A 14,676-nucleotide genomic window follows, 5' to 3' on the forward strand; every position below is an offset into this window, starting at 1 on the left:
TTAGCACATTTATTTTGACATGCATCTTCAAATAGAGACACATTTCTGGAAAGAAAGTAGAGTCTTTTGTGATATATTGGGTTGCTTTGCTTTATATTGAGGCTACTATAGAGAACCAGCAGAAGTGCTACGGAGAGCAAAATCCAGTCAAGGTGGCTTTAGGCATTAGGCATGCACCGAATAGTCTTGGCTCCCCAAAGAGAGACACCCACAAAAGCAGCAGCATCTGGAAATGCACACACATGTTCAACCCGTCATTGTTCTTGGCATGATTTTCATGGTCATCAAATGAGTCCCTGACTCCAATCAACACCAGTGTAACAGAAAGAGTTTCATCAATGCCAATTTTCTTCCTCTCTGAGAAATGAACAGATTATTAAGAAATGTCCACAGTTCACATTAACAATTCTATTATGTATACGGTCACAATTAGAGCCAACTCAATAGCTGTCAGAGTCGATTTTTTGTGTTGATGATTTACTATCAAAGTAATCATACTCATATATGATTATGTGAATAATCATACATATGACAAGAATTTAGGAGGATTTTGGTAAATTCATTGACTGAATTTTCTTATATTCAATTTTGTATTCTTTCTTATATTCTTGTGTAAAGCATTTTAAAGGAGTTAATGTCCTTTGTTTATTTCAATGCCTTTGACACTTTTTTAAATGTGTGAGATATCAACAATACTTTACCAAATTACCAAATCATGCCTTTTATCAAATCATACTTTCATACAAAAATAGAAGTTTGTGGAAATTTGTTTCACTTAAATAAGCTTTTATAGTATGTGTATGCTTTAGAAAGCAAACTTAATTTATCAAGACCATTAAGTCATTATGCAATAATAAAACTTGATTTCCAAATAATAACCCCTGATTAATTTGCAAAAAACCAGATTAATTATAGCATTTTAAGATTAGCTAGAGGAAATGAACTTGTTAAAAGAAAAATAACTAAATCTAAATAAAACCATTTCATTTGCTATTCTGGATTACTGGTTAATGTTTACCCCCTGAATCTGAAACTCCAAAGGGCTTAAGCTTTCTCTGATGAGTACCTTTCATGAGAATATTAATAGGTTTTTCTTTTTTGTTTGTTTGTTTATTTACTTGAGGGGGGGTTCCAAGTTGGTGCTCAGTGGAATCTGTGGTCTCCACAGCTGTCCCTGGCCAACCAGGTCAAATTGCTCAGTGCCTTAGCCTGTGGGGTGCAACTGCTCCAGCACTTTAGAACCAGAACTCACCAGGGCTTTATCTAAGGAAGAGCATTCACTGGTCAAAAAGTGAAACAAACTAAAACCAAAACAAACCCAACTTTAATCTTGGCCCTGGATTGTGAAAATGAGAATGACAAGGAAGGAGGGGAGGGAGGGGTGAGGAGGTAGACGAGTGATAACATAAAGACATTAGTCAAGGGTCTTGGACATTTGGGTGATGTAAAGGTAAGGTAATGTATATACACCAAAACCAACAGTAAATCAATAGCATTATAAGTATAAGTATACGCTCCAAACTATGATAGTTTATAATTATATATTTTAAAAAATGAGTTTATTTAAAATGAAGCAAGGTAGGGAGAGGGGGGCAGCTTTGGATCACTGGTGGACACTGACACTGAAGGTGGGTGTGCAATTGGGAACACTAAGTGTCCCACACTCTGCCACTAATAACTTTGGAAATCACAGTGCAATAAAATAAAATAAAATAAAATAATTACAAAATTTGAAAGACTATGTAAAATCTTCATGATACATTGAAAAAAAAGCTGTGTTCTTGTATCACTTGAATATATTTTGTTATTCTTGTGATTCAGAGTGGCTAGTGTGATGACTTGTGTTCTAGGGAAATCCTACAACTACTTATTTCTTCCACCCCCTCTTCCCTCTCCACACACTTCTTTGGTGGTCAGTAAGAGTTTTGTTGCCGAAGAAGCTAAACTAGGGAACTTTGTTCCAAATAGAGTCAACCAAGTTCATCCTTTTTTTCACCTAGCCATGACCAAAGGAGGCACAACAGCACCAATAATTCCAATTCTCCTAAAGTCAATCCTGGTGATTCTCAGAGGTAGAAGAAAATTAGGATACAATGTTATGTGTCCAGTCTCCTGTGAGATCTCACAAGCTTTTCATTATAAATGGCACTTGGAGTGTTGAGTTTCAGTGCTGCAAAGACAGGCAGCAAGGGCTAAAGGCAGCTGTGAGCCTGTCCATCAAGAGCCAGAGACGATGGCTGTGTTCTAACCGACTGATGCCCATGTCACACACAGCAGCCAAAGCCATCCTTCTTCCAAGGGAGTAAGTGGCAGCATGAATGAAGTCAGCCCTCCAATATTTTCTTCTACAGAATGATGAGACTGTTACCACTGGTTGCCATGAGACTCTAATAATAAATAAATCACAGGGCATAGCAAATGGCAAGAATTCTACGTATGGCCATTGTTCATATTCCTACTGAAAAGGTTTTATCTGCTTCATAGAACCTGCTTCTTTATTTCCCACTCCCCTGCACTTTCTTGGTGTGGGGGCAGAGGGACACATATCTGACAGTGCTAGGGGGCCACCGAGCTTATACCCAGTAGTTCTAAGGGGCCATACCATGCTCAGGATGGAACTCAGAGCCTCACCATGCAAGGTGTGTGCCTCTATCACCTGAATTAAATTCCCATCCTGCCCCTGAGTTTGCGTATGTGGTGAACTATAAATTCTGCTGCCAACAAGTTCACAGGTAAATGCTTACTCAGGAGAAAGATGCTAAATCTTAAATTTATATATTAGAAATTGTGTATAAGACATGCAAATGTTATATATATATATATATATATATATATATTTATAGTTCTTTTCTTTGGTTTCTCTGGGCTAAAGGCAGCTGTGAGCCTGTGAGAATCCTCTCAGTGCTATGTGCAGAATTGTCTCAATTTTCATATTCATTTTCTAGATAAGCAAAAGGAAGAACTTTTATCTAGTGCTGTTCTTTTCTGTCCATCCTTATTTATGTTAAAGTGGATTTGAAAGAACATCCCCAACCATCATCCCATCAATTGATGACCTCAGTTCTATAGACACTTGAAACACAAATTAGTTTATTTCAGAAAACTCATCCAATCTAGACGTATTCAAATCCTAATTTTAGGCTTATGAAATACAAGGATTAATGTATATGTTTGGTATCCTTAGAAGGTATATTGCATTGCTTTCTCTTTCTCTCTCTCTCTCTCTTCTCTCTTTTTCTTGCTTAATCTAAAGACTAAAATTCCAGGTGGTTTTGACCACTTTTAGAATTATTACGATCTACAGTGTAGGTATAAAAGCCCATAGTATTTCATGTACAACATATCTTTTTTTTTTTTTTGCTTTTTGGGTCACACCTGGTGATGCACAGGGGTTACTCCTGGTTCTGCACCCAGGAATCACCCCTGGCGGTGCTCAGGGGATCATATGGAATGCTGGGAATCGAACCACGTGCAAGGCAAACGCCCTACCCACTGTGCTATTGCTCCAGCCCCATGTACAATATATCTTACATAAATTTGCCCCTGGAAACTAAGAAGAGTAAAATGCTCAAATGAAGAAGAATTTCTCATTCCTTTATAACTTGGAGAAAAATTATTAGGATTCAGGCTTGCTGCAAGTAAAGTTCCCTGTATATTTAGTAAATTCACATTTCCACTTCATGGCATGGAAAACGATGTTCAAAACACTGAAGTGAAAGTTGCAAGATAAAAGTCAATCCAGTGTAATAATAACTCCAGTTTAAAAAAAGTGACTGTGGGCTGGGACTGGGGCTGTAACTCAGGGTAGAGTGCATGCTCTGACCTTATGAGTGCTGAGTTTCATCTCTCTCTCTCTCTCTCTCTCTCTCTCTCTCTCTCTCTCTCTCTCACACACACACACACACACACACACATAGAGTAACTATGATTAGGAGAGAGAGACAGAGAGAGACAGAGAAATAATAAAATAGGAGAGAAATGCACCTGAATGTTCATTTTATCATCTCAAAGGGGGGTTGAATTTTTTTTTTTAATTTTTATTTTATCATCATGTGGAAAGTTACAAAGTTCTCAGGTTTATGTCTCAGTTATACAATATTCAAACACCATCCCTTCACCAGTGCCCATATTCCACCACCAAAATCCCCAGTATACCCCCCCGCCCTCGCCCCCCACCAGGGGGGTTGAATTTTTTAAGTCCCTTTTTCCTTTTTGTGACTGTGCCTTCTTCCACTCGCAGGGACACTACCAGGACAATGAAGAAACTTCACCAAGTCACATTACTGCACTAAAGAATCTTCAAAAATCTGAGCAGCATATGCAGTCAATGAATTTCAAGAGGATACTGATGACTTAACACTTTGGACAAGAAGCCCTAGGTCAATCTCTTTGTAGTTTCTCTAAGGAAGGTCAGAGATTCCTTATATGAACCCTACAAGACTACTGACAAAACCAGGTCAGTTTACACTGGGCAGTTCTCAGAATTTAAGCTTGGGGATAGGTCAGCTCATGGTGTTGCACTAGAAGCCAGAGACTTGCAAAGATGGAGATTTTGAATGCAACCTCACTTCGGATCTGCGCCCTCAGCCACGTGGCTACCAAGTGGACAAGGTCCTCAGTGAGACCAAAAGGGTTCATCCCAACCTAGCTGCAGATCAGCGTTCCACACACATTCCTGAAAACATGCTACACTAAGAAAAAAAATCAGATGATATTTGATGATATCTGATTATTGATGATTCTTCCTGTGGAGACCACCAAACAGGAAGTTTTCTTCCACAGAGAATGGCTAGTAAATGGATCATGTGAGTACTATTTGGTATTTTTCAACAGGGTCAAGCATCCACACTCTTTTAATGGCTTGGGGGGAAAAATAACTCAATCCCAGGGCTTAACAACTCCTCTCCTCCGTCTCTGAAACAGAGCTTACTTCAGTACACAGTCATATTTAGACAAATTCAAATGCAGAGCTGCTTATGTGCCCACTAAAGGTGGGAAGACCTAAAACTTAAATAGAATATTCCTCAAAATGGAAAGAAGCTCAGAAGGTTAATGCAAATAAGGGATTTCATGAGTTTTGTACATATCATAATGCAAAATAACCACCTGGCAAATAGTTTCTCTTGTAGCTACTTAGCAAAATATTTATAAAATGTCTTTGCCCTGTCATACCTAACTAAGCCTCTTGGTATTTATTTTTTCAGCAGGACTCTTTGTCCTTCCACAAAGTCTGATGCAATGACAAAGCACTGATATTTTAGAGAGCACAGACTTTCTTTTTCCACCTCTGTTTCTCTCCTCTTTTTCTAATTACACAAGTCAAAGCTGAGGGGGGAGAAAAAAAATACCAAACGTTACTGATCATTACTTTGGTATCCTTTTTTGTTAATTAGACAAGAGAGATAATAAATTATATAATCTGATATCTGTGTCCTGATACTAATCTTCTCTTTTTTAAAAATAGGAACATTTAAGGGGCTGGAATGATAGTACAGTGGGTAGGGCATTTGCCTTGCGTGTGGCCAACCTGGGTTGGATTCCCGGCATCCCATATGGTCCCCCAAGCACTTCCAGGAGTAATTCCTGAGTGCAGAGCCAGGAGCAACCCCTGAGCATCACTGGGTGTGACCCAAAAAGCAAAAAAATAAAAATAAAAAATAGGAACATTGAAAACTTGGATTATAGTTGACAAAAGCAAAATTTTCCCTTTAAAGGTCATAAATAAATGGGGCTACATCAAATTAAAGAGTTTCTACATACCAAAAAAAAAAAAGAAAGAACTAAAACTAAAAGACACCAACTGAGTTTGCACTGAACACATAAGATTAAAGTTTAGTATACATGATTATTAAAAAAAAACTCACAAAGATCAATAAAAAATAGGACACTAGTGAAAATGTCACATATCTTTCCTCTCAAAAAATAAAAAAAAATCCTATGGAAATTTCCCAGAAAAGTAAGACTAGAACTTCCATATATCCAGCAAGTCCATTTCTTGTTATGTACCTATAGGACACAAAAACATTCATCTATATGTGTATACAAAAACACAATGGAATACTATACAGCCGCAAAGAAGGATGAAGTCGTGCAATTCAATGCAAGTTGGATGGAACTGGAGGAAATCATATTAAGTGAAGTAAGTCAGAAGAAGAAAGACAAATACAAGATAATCTCATTTATCTGTGGTATACAGAATAGAACAAGGGAAATACAAGGGATCAAAGGAAGGATATCTAGATTTTTCTGTCCCTAAATAATACAACTGAGAAGATATGGAAGGAAAAATACTGACTAGGAGAAGTAAAAAGGGGTGGATGGGAGGTAAGAGGTAGGACATATTGGCAGTGCAGAACTTTGATTCTAAATGATCTGAACTACAGAACCAACAAAACTGAAGGCATTAGATCCAAACAGCAATGAATACAGAGCTTAAAAATGTATCTATCAGGGAAACAGGCTGAGCAGGTGGGAGAGAAACTGGAGACATTGGTGAAGGCAAATTAACACTCAGAGTGGGACTGGCGTTAAAATACTACATACCTGAAATTCAACTCTAAATCACTTTGTTTATTAGTAAATAAATTATGCCTTAATTTAAAAAAATTAAAAGGAAATAAGTAATCTTAGAAAACAAAACGTGTAATAGAATCTACTGATAATACATATTGTCTGCATAGGAAGAAGTATTTACAGGGAATTCTGTAGCTTCCAAAGTGAGACAAAATAAAGGGACACATCAAGCTTTAGGAAGACTAATCTCTTCCATCTTTGATAGGAAGGCCATCTAAGTATGACAGAAGACATGCCCCCAAAAGTGATTTTTTGGTCAGAGTTGTTTTTTTTTGGGGGGGGAGCAGTGTCACACCTGGCAATGCTCAGGGGTTACTCCTGGCTTTGCACTCAGGAATTACTCCTGTACGTGCTGGAGGACCATATGGGATGTTGGGAATTGATTCCGGGTCAGCTGAGTGCAAGGCAAATGCTCTACCCGCTGTGCCTATCGCTCCAGTCCCCCTCTTGGTCAGAGTTTTTAAGAAAAAGTATGATGCAGACTAAAAACAAACAGAAATATTCTCAGGGCATTTTTACTTCATGATCTCTCAGGAAGATGTAAGTGCTTGGGTGATATTAAGGGATGATCAATCCTCTGGGCTCTGAACTCTCTAAGAAATACTCTGCATTCAGAGAGGCACTAGGTCATGCAAGGTCTTTCTTGACCCCCCCAACACTGCTTAGTTTATGGATATGGCAGGGGGTGAGTGATGGGCCTGAACACTCACAGGTGTGTTCTGAGGTTCTGATACTGACTTTGGTGCTTTTTTTGCATAGAAAAGACCTAATGTCAATTGTTGCTATCTCAGAGGTGAATTATGTCCCCAAGGAAGAGAGGTGAAAGTCCAAATCCCTGGTACCCATGAAAGTGACCTTCTCTGGAAAGAATGTCTTTGCCAATGTAATCAAGGTGAGGTCATATTGGATTTGGGAGGGCCTCCTTATAAGGAATTCGAGATCTGGAGGCCAACAGAGACACCCGGGGAGAAAGAACACCATGTGACAGTAGAGGCAGAGATTGGAGTGACTCTGCTGTCAGCCAAGGAATGCCAAGGATTTCTGGCAGCCACCGGAAGTTGGCAGCGCAGCCCTGCTGACATCTGGGTTTGGAACTTGTAGCCTTCAGAACTGTGAGACAACATATTTCTTTCCTTCTCAGTGCCCCCCAAAATGCTGTACCTGGTCAGGGTTGCTCTAGGAAAGGAACAGTAGAGTGGATAAAAGATATCCTCAGGCTTTTCTTCTTTCCCAATAGAAAGATTGAAAACAATTTGCCCTGAGGGGGTAAGACAGTTAAGCAAATTTGCATTTAAAGAAGGGTGCTTAGGGGCCTGGAATTTAGGTATTTTTTTTTCCTTGATAGATTCCATTGAGTGAGATATGATGAAGGAAATCCAGATGGCATTTGACCAAGGTGATTTCAGAAAAGGTGGGTTGAAGAGGCTGGAGTCGGCAGGAGAAGCAATCCAGTGTGCTGGAAGCACCAGGTAGGACATCTAGAGGGGGTCTGGCTATCCAGGTCACAGGTGGAGAGCAGGGACAAGCCACCCCTCTAGGAGGCCAGGAAGTGCAGAGTCCTACCTTCTTGCTTTGCACACCCCCCTCCCCACACTTCCCCCCACCCTGAGTCTGAGGTGGTGGGGGAGTAAAGACACTCACTCTACCAAGCAGGACCCATAAGCTTCAGGAGACAAATACTGACAACCTGCAGGAAGAGAGGATTCAGTATGTTTCATCCCTGTGAGATCCAAGGAAATTTCGCACTGTGAAATGGGGCTGAGAAAAGAATCTAAAGCAAGCATTCCCATCCCGCTGCATGCTGCAGTGCCAGCCTTAGCCTCACCTGGCTCCCTCTGATTTCCCCCGGGGCTCCTTTAAATCAGCTGAAGTCAATAGAATCTATGCAAAATCTCCAGATAGAGATTCCCAAGGGACCCTAGCAGAAAGAAAAGTCAAGGAGAGGTCAGAACCTATTCAACTTCTGGGTGCTTGCAGGTTTTCTTCCTTGAATATTCTGAGAACTTGTTTGGTTTGTTTGTTGGGTTTATTTGGTGCTGGGGACAGGGATTGGCTATCCCCTGCCTCCTCCTGCACCCCCTAACACACACACACACACACACACACACACACACACACACACACACACACACACACACACTGTGTGTGTGTCTGCAATTGTTCCAGGCAGTGTTTTAGGAGGGCATGTGGTACAGAGACTCAAACCTGGGGTTCCTCTTGCATGCAAAAAGCATGCACTGCAGCCCTTTGATCTGTCTCTCTGACTCTCCATGAAGAACTGTTTTTAGCTAAAATACATGCAGACATGTTGACTCCTGCTAAGTCAACACCCACGCCCGGCAGTAGCAGTACCCCAGGACAGCGTACCTTGGGAAGAAATGCACCCAGATCAGAATGGTATATGAATCTGTTCTATTCTGGCTCTAGAAAAGAAATGTGACAATGAATTGGTGGGTGGAATTAACCCCACACTTCAAAAAAAAAATAAATAAACCAATCAAAGCATCAGTGAAATCTAACGGAGGAAAACAACTATCCTTTCATATACTTTTTATCCTTTCCTATACTAATGTGGGGGTGAAAATAAACTGTGACTAGCTGTTAATTCTGGTTATTTGCTTGTAATTCTAGCATTCTATGGAAATGAGTACATTGGAACTGTTTCCAGAGCATGGCCTGGGTGCCAGGAGAATGAATGTCAAAGGCAGTGTGGCTTTCTCTGGTTTACTTTGCTGAATCATTTTCTTTCCTGGCTTCTGTTTTTGATTGTTGTTGCTTTTTGGGTCACATTTGATGGTGCTCAGAGCTGACTCCTGGCTCTGTGCTCAGGAATCACTCCTGCTGTGCTTGGTAGACAATATGTGGTGTGGGGGATCAAAGTGGGGTTAGTTGTGTGCAGGTAAGTGTCCTACCCACTGCACTCCCCATCCCCCTTGCCCCACACTCCTTATTTAATACTCACTTTCTCTCATAGAGCATACCTACCACTAATCAAACAGGACAAGACTGTAGTTTCCATATGCTTTACACCTGCCACTCCCTTCTATTCGCTTTTCTAGTTCTTTCTAAATCTGCCTGGCACAGGAGAGGAGAGGAGGGTTGGTGTAGAGGGTAAGAGGAGACAAGCCCATTTCCTGCATGATAAAGTCTGTACTTGAGTGACCTCATCTCTCTTGCATGCTGAGTGCACTAATACTTCCGTCTAGCCAAAGCCCATTATTTTTTTCATCATTATTATTAAATTGTAGCTTAGAACACATGTTTACAATCATGTTAATGTTTATGGCTTTGATGTACACCCTCTTGTCACCTCACCAAAGTGTCAGAGGTCTTCCAGCAACGTCCCCCTGTTAGTTCAATTCACCTACCTCATCATCATCTCCACCAAAACCCCACTTATTCTTAGTTCTGTAACTCAGAGCTAAGGATTTGTCATTTGGTACTGTTTATGCCCTGTTTCTTTTCTCTATATACCACAGATGGGCGAGATCATCAGCATTTGCCCTTTGTCCTTCTCTCTCTGACACATTTGGCTAAGGCCAGTTCTTGAAAAATGATGACCCTTGCTCAAGAGTCCCTCCTCCCCACATCCCAAAGGGTCCTTTGGTCTAGTTCTTGATTCTTTTTTTCCTCTGCAACTCAAGTCTCTGTTGCTCCAACTATCAGCTTTTGCCTACTTTGTCTGCCACATGGTGGGGTACACTTGCTTATCTGACCATAAAAGGTTCTCAGATGAGCTAACGACACTGCAACATGCGTTCCTTATTCAGACCAATGGTCCGACCTTTTAGGGAGTTTATATATGATCTAAAAACAGGCCTGACTAAAAACAGGCTGAAATTTCAGATCAGGTAGCAAGTGATGGTCATGGGGCATAGGGGAGCTCTTTGAGGCCTGTGGGAAACTTGTCAGAGATCCTCAAATTCCCTCCTGAAGCAGCTGTCTAATGGCCACCAGAATTCTCCTTTGTGTTAATCATGTTACAGGTGTTCTCTTTTAAAAGGGGTGATCATCATTTAACAGTGAGAAACAGACATGATTATGTAGATAATCAACCCTCTTTATTCTGTATACATAAAGGTTATAAATTTATAAATTTATAAAAAACGTCTGATGAAATTCTCAGTAAAATACAGCTGATTCTATAATAAAGTTCTGTTTAATTTCCATTCCTGGACTGCATCACAAATAGGTATGTGTATGTACAGTTCTATTCTCTTTATCTGGTTAGAACAAAATTACTGCTTTATCTGGGGTTAACTAAAATTCTGTACAAGAGTCTTGAATTTTAGCTAACTTACTAGTTATAATGAACATACATCCTGAAAGGTAGAGTTTCCATTTTTAAGAAAAGTCTAATGTTAGTGAGCTCCAGCAATATAATTACAGTATTTAGTACAGCCAACATTTGATGTGTTGTGTGCCAGGTTCTTTTCCAAGTTCTTCTACCAACACAGAGTATATTCCTAACACACAAATTGGGACCATCAACCGATACCAAATCTGCGTGTTAGGGCAGGGCTTTCCATGCAGTTTGCCTCTAGAATCAGTGCACAGACACATTCTGCTATAGCTACAATGAAAGTATCCCTATTCAATAGTCTCTATTCGATATACAATAGTCCCAATTTGTTCCCTCATCTTGCATCTTTCTTGAGCATTTAGACATGGAGTTAGTAAAGATACAAATAGAATAAACTCTGTATAACCTATCTTCAGTCAGGAGTGCAATATTGGAGTGCAAATCTGGGCATGTGTCAAACAAAAGAGAAAAAGTATGCTTTGACAGAGGATTGAAACAAGTGGCAGATTAATATTCTTGTTTAAAATTAAAGGGTACTGAGACTTAAACCTGAAAGCTTTGTAACTTTCCACATGGTGAATCAATAAAAGAATTTTTTAAAAAATTAAAAAAAATAAAATTAAAGGGTAAAAAGAAATACAGAGATAGATGGAAACTGGAAGTCTGGTGGCAAATACAATGCAATATATATGCAGATGTTGATTTAGAAAGTTCACACCTGAAAATTATATAATGTTATAAACAAATATTACTCCAGTTAAAAGGAGTGAAGGGTAAAGCATATGCCAGCCCCAAATATGATAGTACAAGATCTAAACATGTCACCCCCAATTTGCTGCTTTGGTGCATTGTTTTGAGTTACAGTACACATGAAAAACAGTAAGAAGGGAGAGACTTTCTCTGAAGCATCTTAACTACTTCAAGGAAGACTGTGCAAAAGAACTCAGTGGTCGTATATTTTTCCTCCTGGAGTTCCGTCTGAGGATTGACTTCTGTCACAGGAGACACTGAGGCCAACACCACTCCAAATGGTGTCACAAATCATGTTGCCTTCTACCTCTCTTTTGCTAAAGGCTCATTTGGTCTTCTAAGAAATCACTTTGTAGCCCCTAAGAGACCTATGTCCTTTCTCTCTGACATTGACCTTGCATTCTAACCCATCTTCTGGCAACACTCTCTTTCCCCTGGGTCCTGCTCATGTACTCAAGACATTTACAAGCCAGCCAATTTCTGTTGCTTTTCTTTTGCTGTTCTGTCCTTTATTACAGTGCTTTCAGCTACAAACCCAAAAGGATAGAAAGAAACTTATCTTTTCTCCCCTGCCTAAAATATCTTCCTGGTCTTCAGTATCCTGCACTCTATGGGTCAAAGAAATTCATGTTCATGAAAGAATTTGGTAGTCTGGAAGTTACTGAGCAGACCAGAGGGCTCAGGAGGAAGTCAGAAGGTGAATATATAAGTATTTAGGAGAGGCTAAAACCTGGTATTCAAAGAGCACAGCATTAGTTCTACTCTTTTTTTATTTTCATGAGGCTTCAGACAAAATCCTTTCCCAGATGGAGCTGATTCTGGACTAATCCAACTGACCCCCACAGGGGAAAGTTCTGTTGACGACACCCAACCTCTGTCCTTCCCTCAGCGTCGTTCCTAAGACTACTCTGACACAAGCCACTCAATGCCAAGTATCTCCAAGACTCCACTCAAAACCCATCCATTTCTGCGCATGCCTGGATGGAGTAACAGGCAGGCCAGCCTCACAAAGTTTCCCTGTCAGCAGTGACGAGCAGGGACTTACCACACATACTGAAATAAATGGAAAGATCCCCAACCTGAAAGCCTGCTCCATTTTACCCGCCCATACCAGGCTCCCAGGCATAATTTTTCCCTCACCCAATCTCTAATGTTTTTACTCTGAGTTGGCGTGTTAGGAAAGCATTAGCAAGGTGCCTGAGTGCTGCCTGGCTCTCAGCAACCCCCACTTGTCTGTGCTCCCAACCTCCTTCAGTCAAGAATAGTCATAACCAAGGTGAGACTTGGCAGCACTCATGGATGTGGAGGCTGCCCACAGTGTCTCTCTTTTCAGTCATTATTTAAGTGCTCTAAAGGCACCTTTTCTTTCACTGCTTTCTTTTTTTTTTTTTTTTAAAGGGTAAGAGAGTCAAGCGAGGTTGATTTTCCAATGACTGTTCTGGTGTGGCAAGTAGACTTAACATTTCCATTGCTTTCAGCATTTGGGCTTCCACAGGCCTGGCCCTGAGGCTGGCTGCTCTCTGCCCCTGGCCTGTGGGCGAAGGGGTGGCATGTGAAGTCAGTGCAGATCCTTAGAGGATCTGGGGCTCCTCTATCCTCAGCCAGTGTCAAGAACGTGTCTCCTTTAGAACCCTGTGTCTTCAGAAAGGCCATATAGTTTAGGGGGTCTAGTGATGGTCAGGTGCAGTGGAAAGACATGAAATGCTTTAAAATGTGGGGAATTCGGGAAAGACAAGATATTTGGTCATAAAAAATAAAACAGGTCGGAGTGATTGTACAGAGGATAGGGTGCTTGTCTTGCATGTAGCCAGTGGGGGGTTGATCTCTGGCACCATATATGTTCCCCCTGAGCCCTGCCAGGAGCCGTCCCTGATTACAGAGCCCTGAGCACTGCTGGATATGGCCCCAAACACAAAATAGATAAATAACAATTTAAAACATTGCCTTCTCTAACTATTCTGTAAGGCCCTGGGTGGGATGCTAGGGAACATCTGGGGTCATCTCTATGTGGGAGGAAGTCACTGTCTGTCACTGTCATCCTGTTGCTCATCGATTTGCTCAAGTGGGCATGAGTAATGTCCCCATTGTGAAACTTGTTGTTACTGTTTTTGGCATATTGAATACGCCACAGGTAGCTTGCAGGTAGGGTTAGACATTTATATGCCAGGGAAGGCAGACAGAGAAATTCAAGAATTCAAGGGCAGATTCAGGAATAACTTCCCTAGAAAAGGCAAGACTTCCACAAAACTATTGTCTAAATGCCAGAGCCCCAGATAAGCTCTGAGGTAAAATGGTGTGTGTGTGTGTGTGTGTGTGTGTGTGTGTGTGTGTATGTGTGTGTGTGTGTGTGTGTGTGTGTGTGTGAATCTATAGACTTTCTACCCAGAAACTCTACTACTCTCTACACAGAAACTCTCCACACAGAAACTACTATTCTCCACCGAGCACACAAACACGCCTTCAGGACTCTAAATGAGACCAGAAAAAAGTATGTAATGGCTCGTTAGTTCACACGAACTAGGTGCTTGCCAGGCTCCGTGAAACTGTTCCCTGAAGTTTAACTATGGGCCAGAAAACAGTGGGAAAGCAGCTGGAGTGAAGGTGGGGCGACAGGGGGTGGAGGGAGAGTCCCACGCCTGCCCGTTCTCCAGCACCTGCCCGCACTGCTGACTTCGCCTGGGCAGCTTGTCTCTGGGCAGCTGACAGATGCTTTGCTCACCAGGGAGGAACACATCATCTGCATTTAAAACCATTTGTGTATAAATGATGGGTCCCGGGTGCCTTGGAAGGTCATTCAAATATTTCCCGAGAAATTGGCGGCGCTCAGTTCTTTCTTAGAATGCCATGTGCTTCATTTTTTGTGTGGAACAGATGACAGAGGCATTTGGACAGACATTGAGCACCTTGGACTAAGCCCTGTCAGGGCCACACAAAACTCAGCGCAGCCCAACGATATTCCTACTTGTTTCCATAATAGAAAAGAAAAAAAAAAGCAAAACATACTGTGGGGTTTTGCAACTGCCGAGGTTAGAAGTATTTCCAAACTTTCT

General features: G+C 41.0%; 1 protein-coding gene across 34 annotated transcripts in view; it reads right to left on the minus strand.

Annotated features, from left to right (window-relative positions):
- Positions 1 to 14,676, minus strand: part of SORBS2 (sorbin and SH3 domain containing 2) — a 345,528-nt gene that overhangs the window by 131,653 nt on the left and 199,199 nt on the right. Inside the window, exon 3 of one of the 34 annotated variants that reach the window (XM_055123779.1) lies at positions 8,941 to 8,996. The exons of the other annotated variants lie outside the window; for them this stretch is intronic. The gene's annotated coding sequence lies outside the window, so the exon portion shown is untranslated. The remainder of the gene's footprint in view (positions 1 to 8,940; positions 8,997 to 14,676) is intronic. 34 annotated transcript variants of the gene reach the window in all.

Source organism: Sorex araneus, chromosome 1 (genome assembly GCF_027595985.1).
Source record: "Sorex araneus isolate mSorAra2 chromosome 1, mSorAra2.pri, whole genome shotgun sequence".
Classification (NCBI taxonomy): Eukaryota; Metazoa; Chordata; class Mammalia; order Eulipotyphla; family Soricidae; genus Sorex; species Sorex araneus.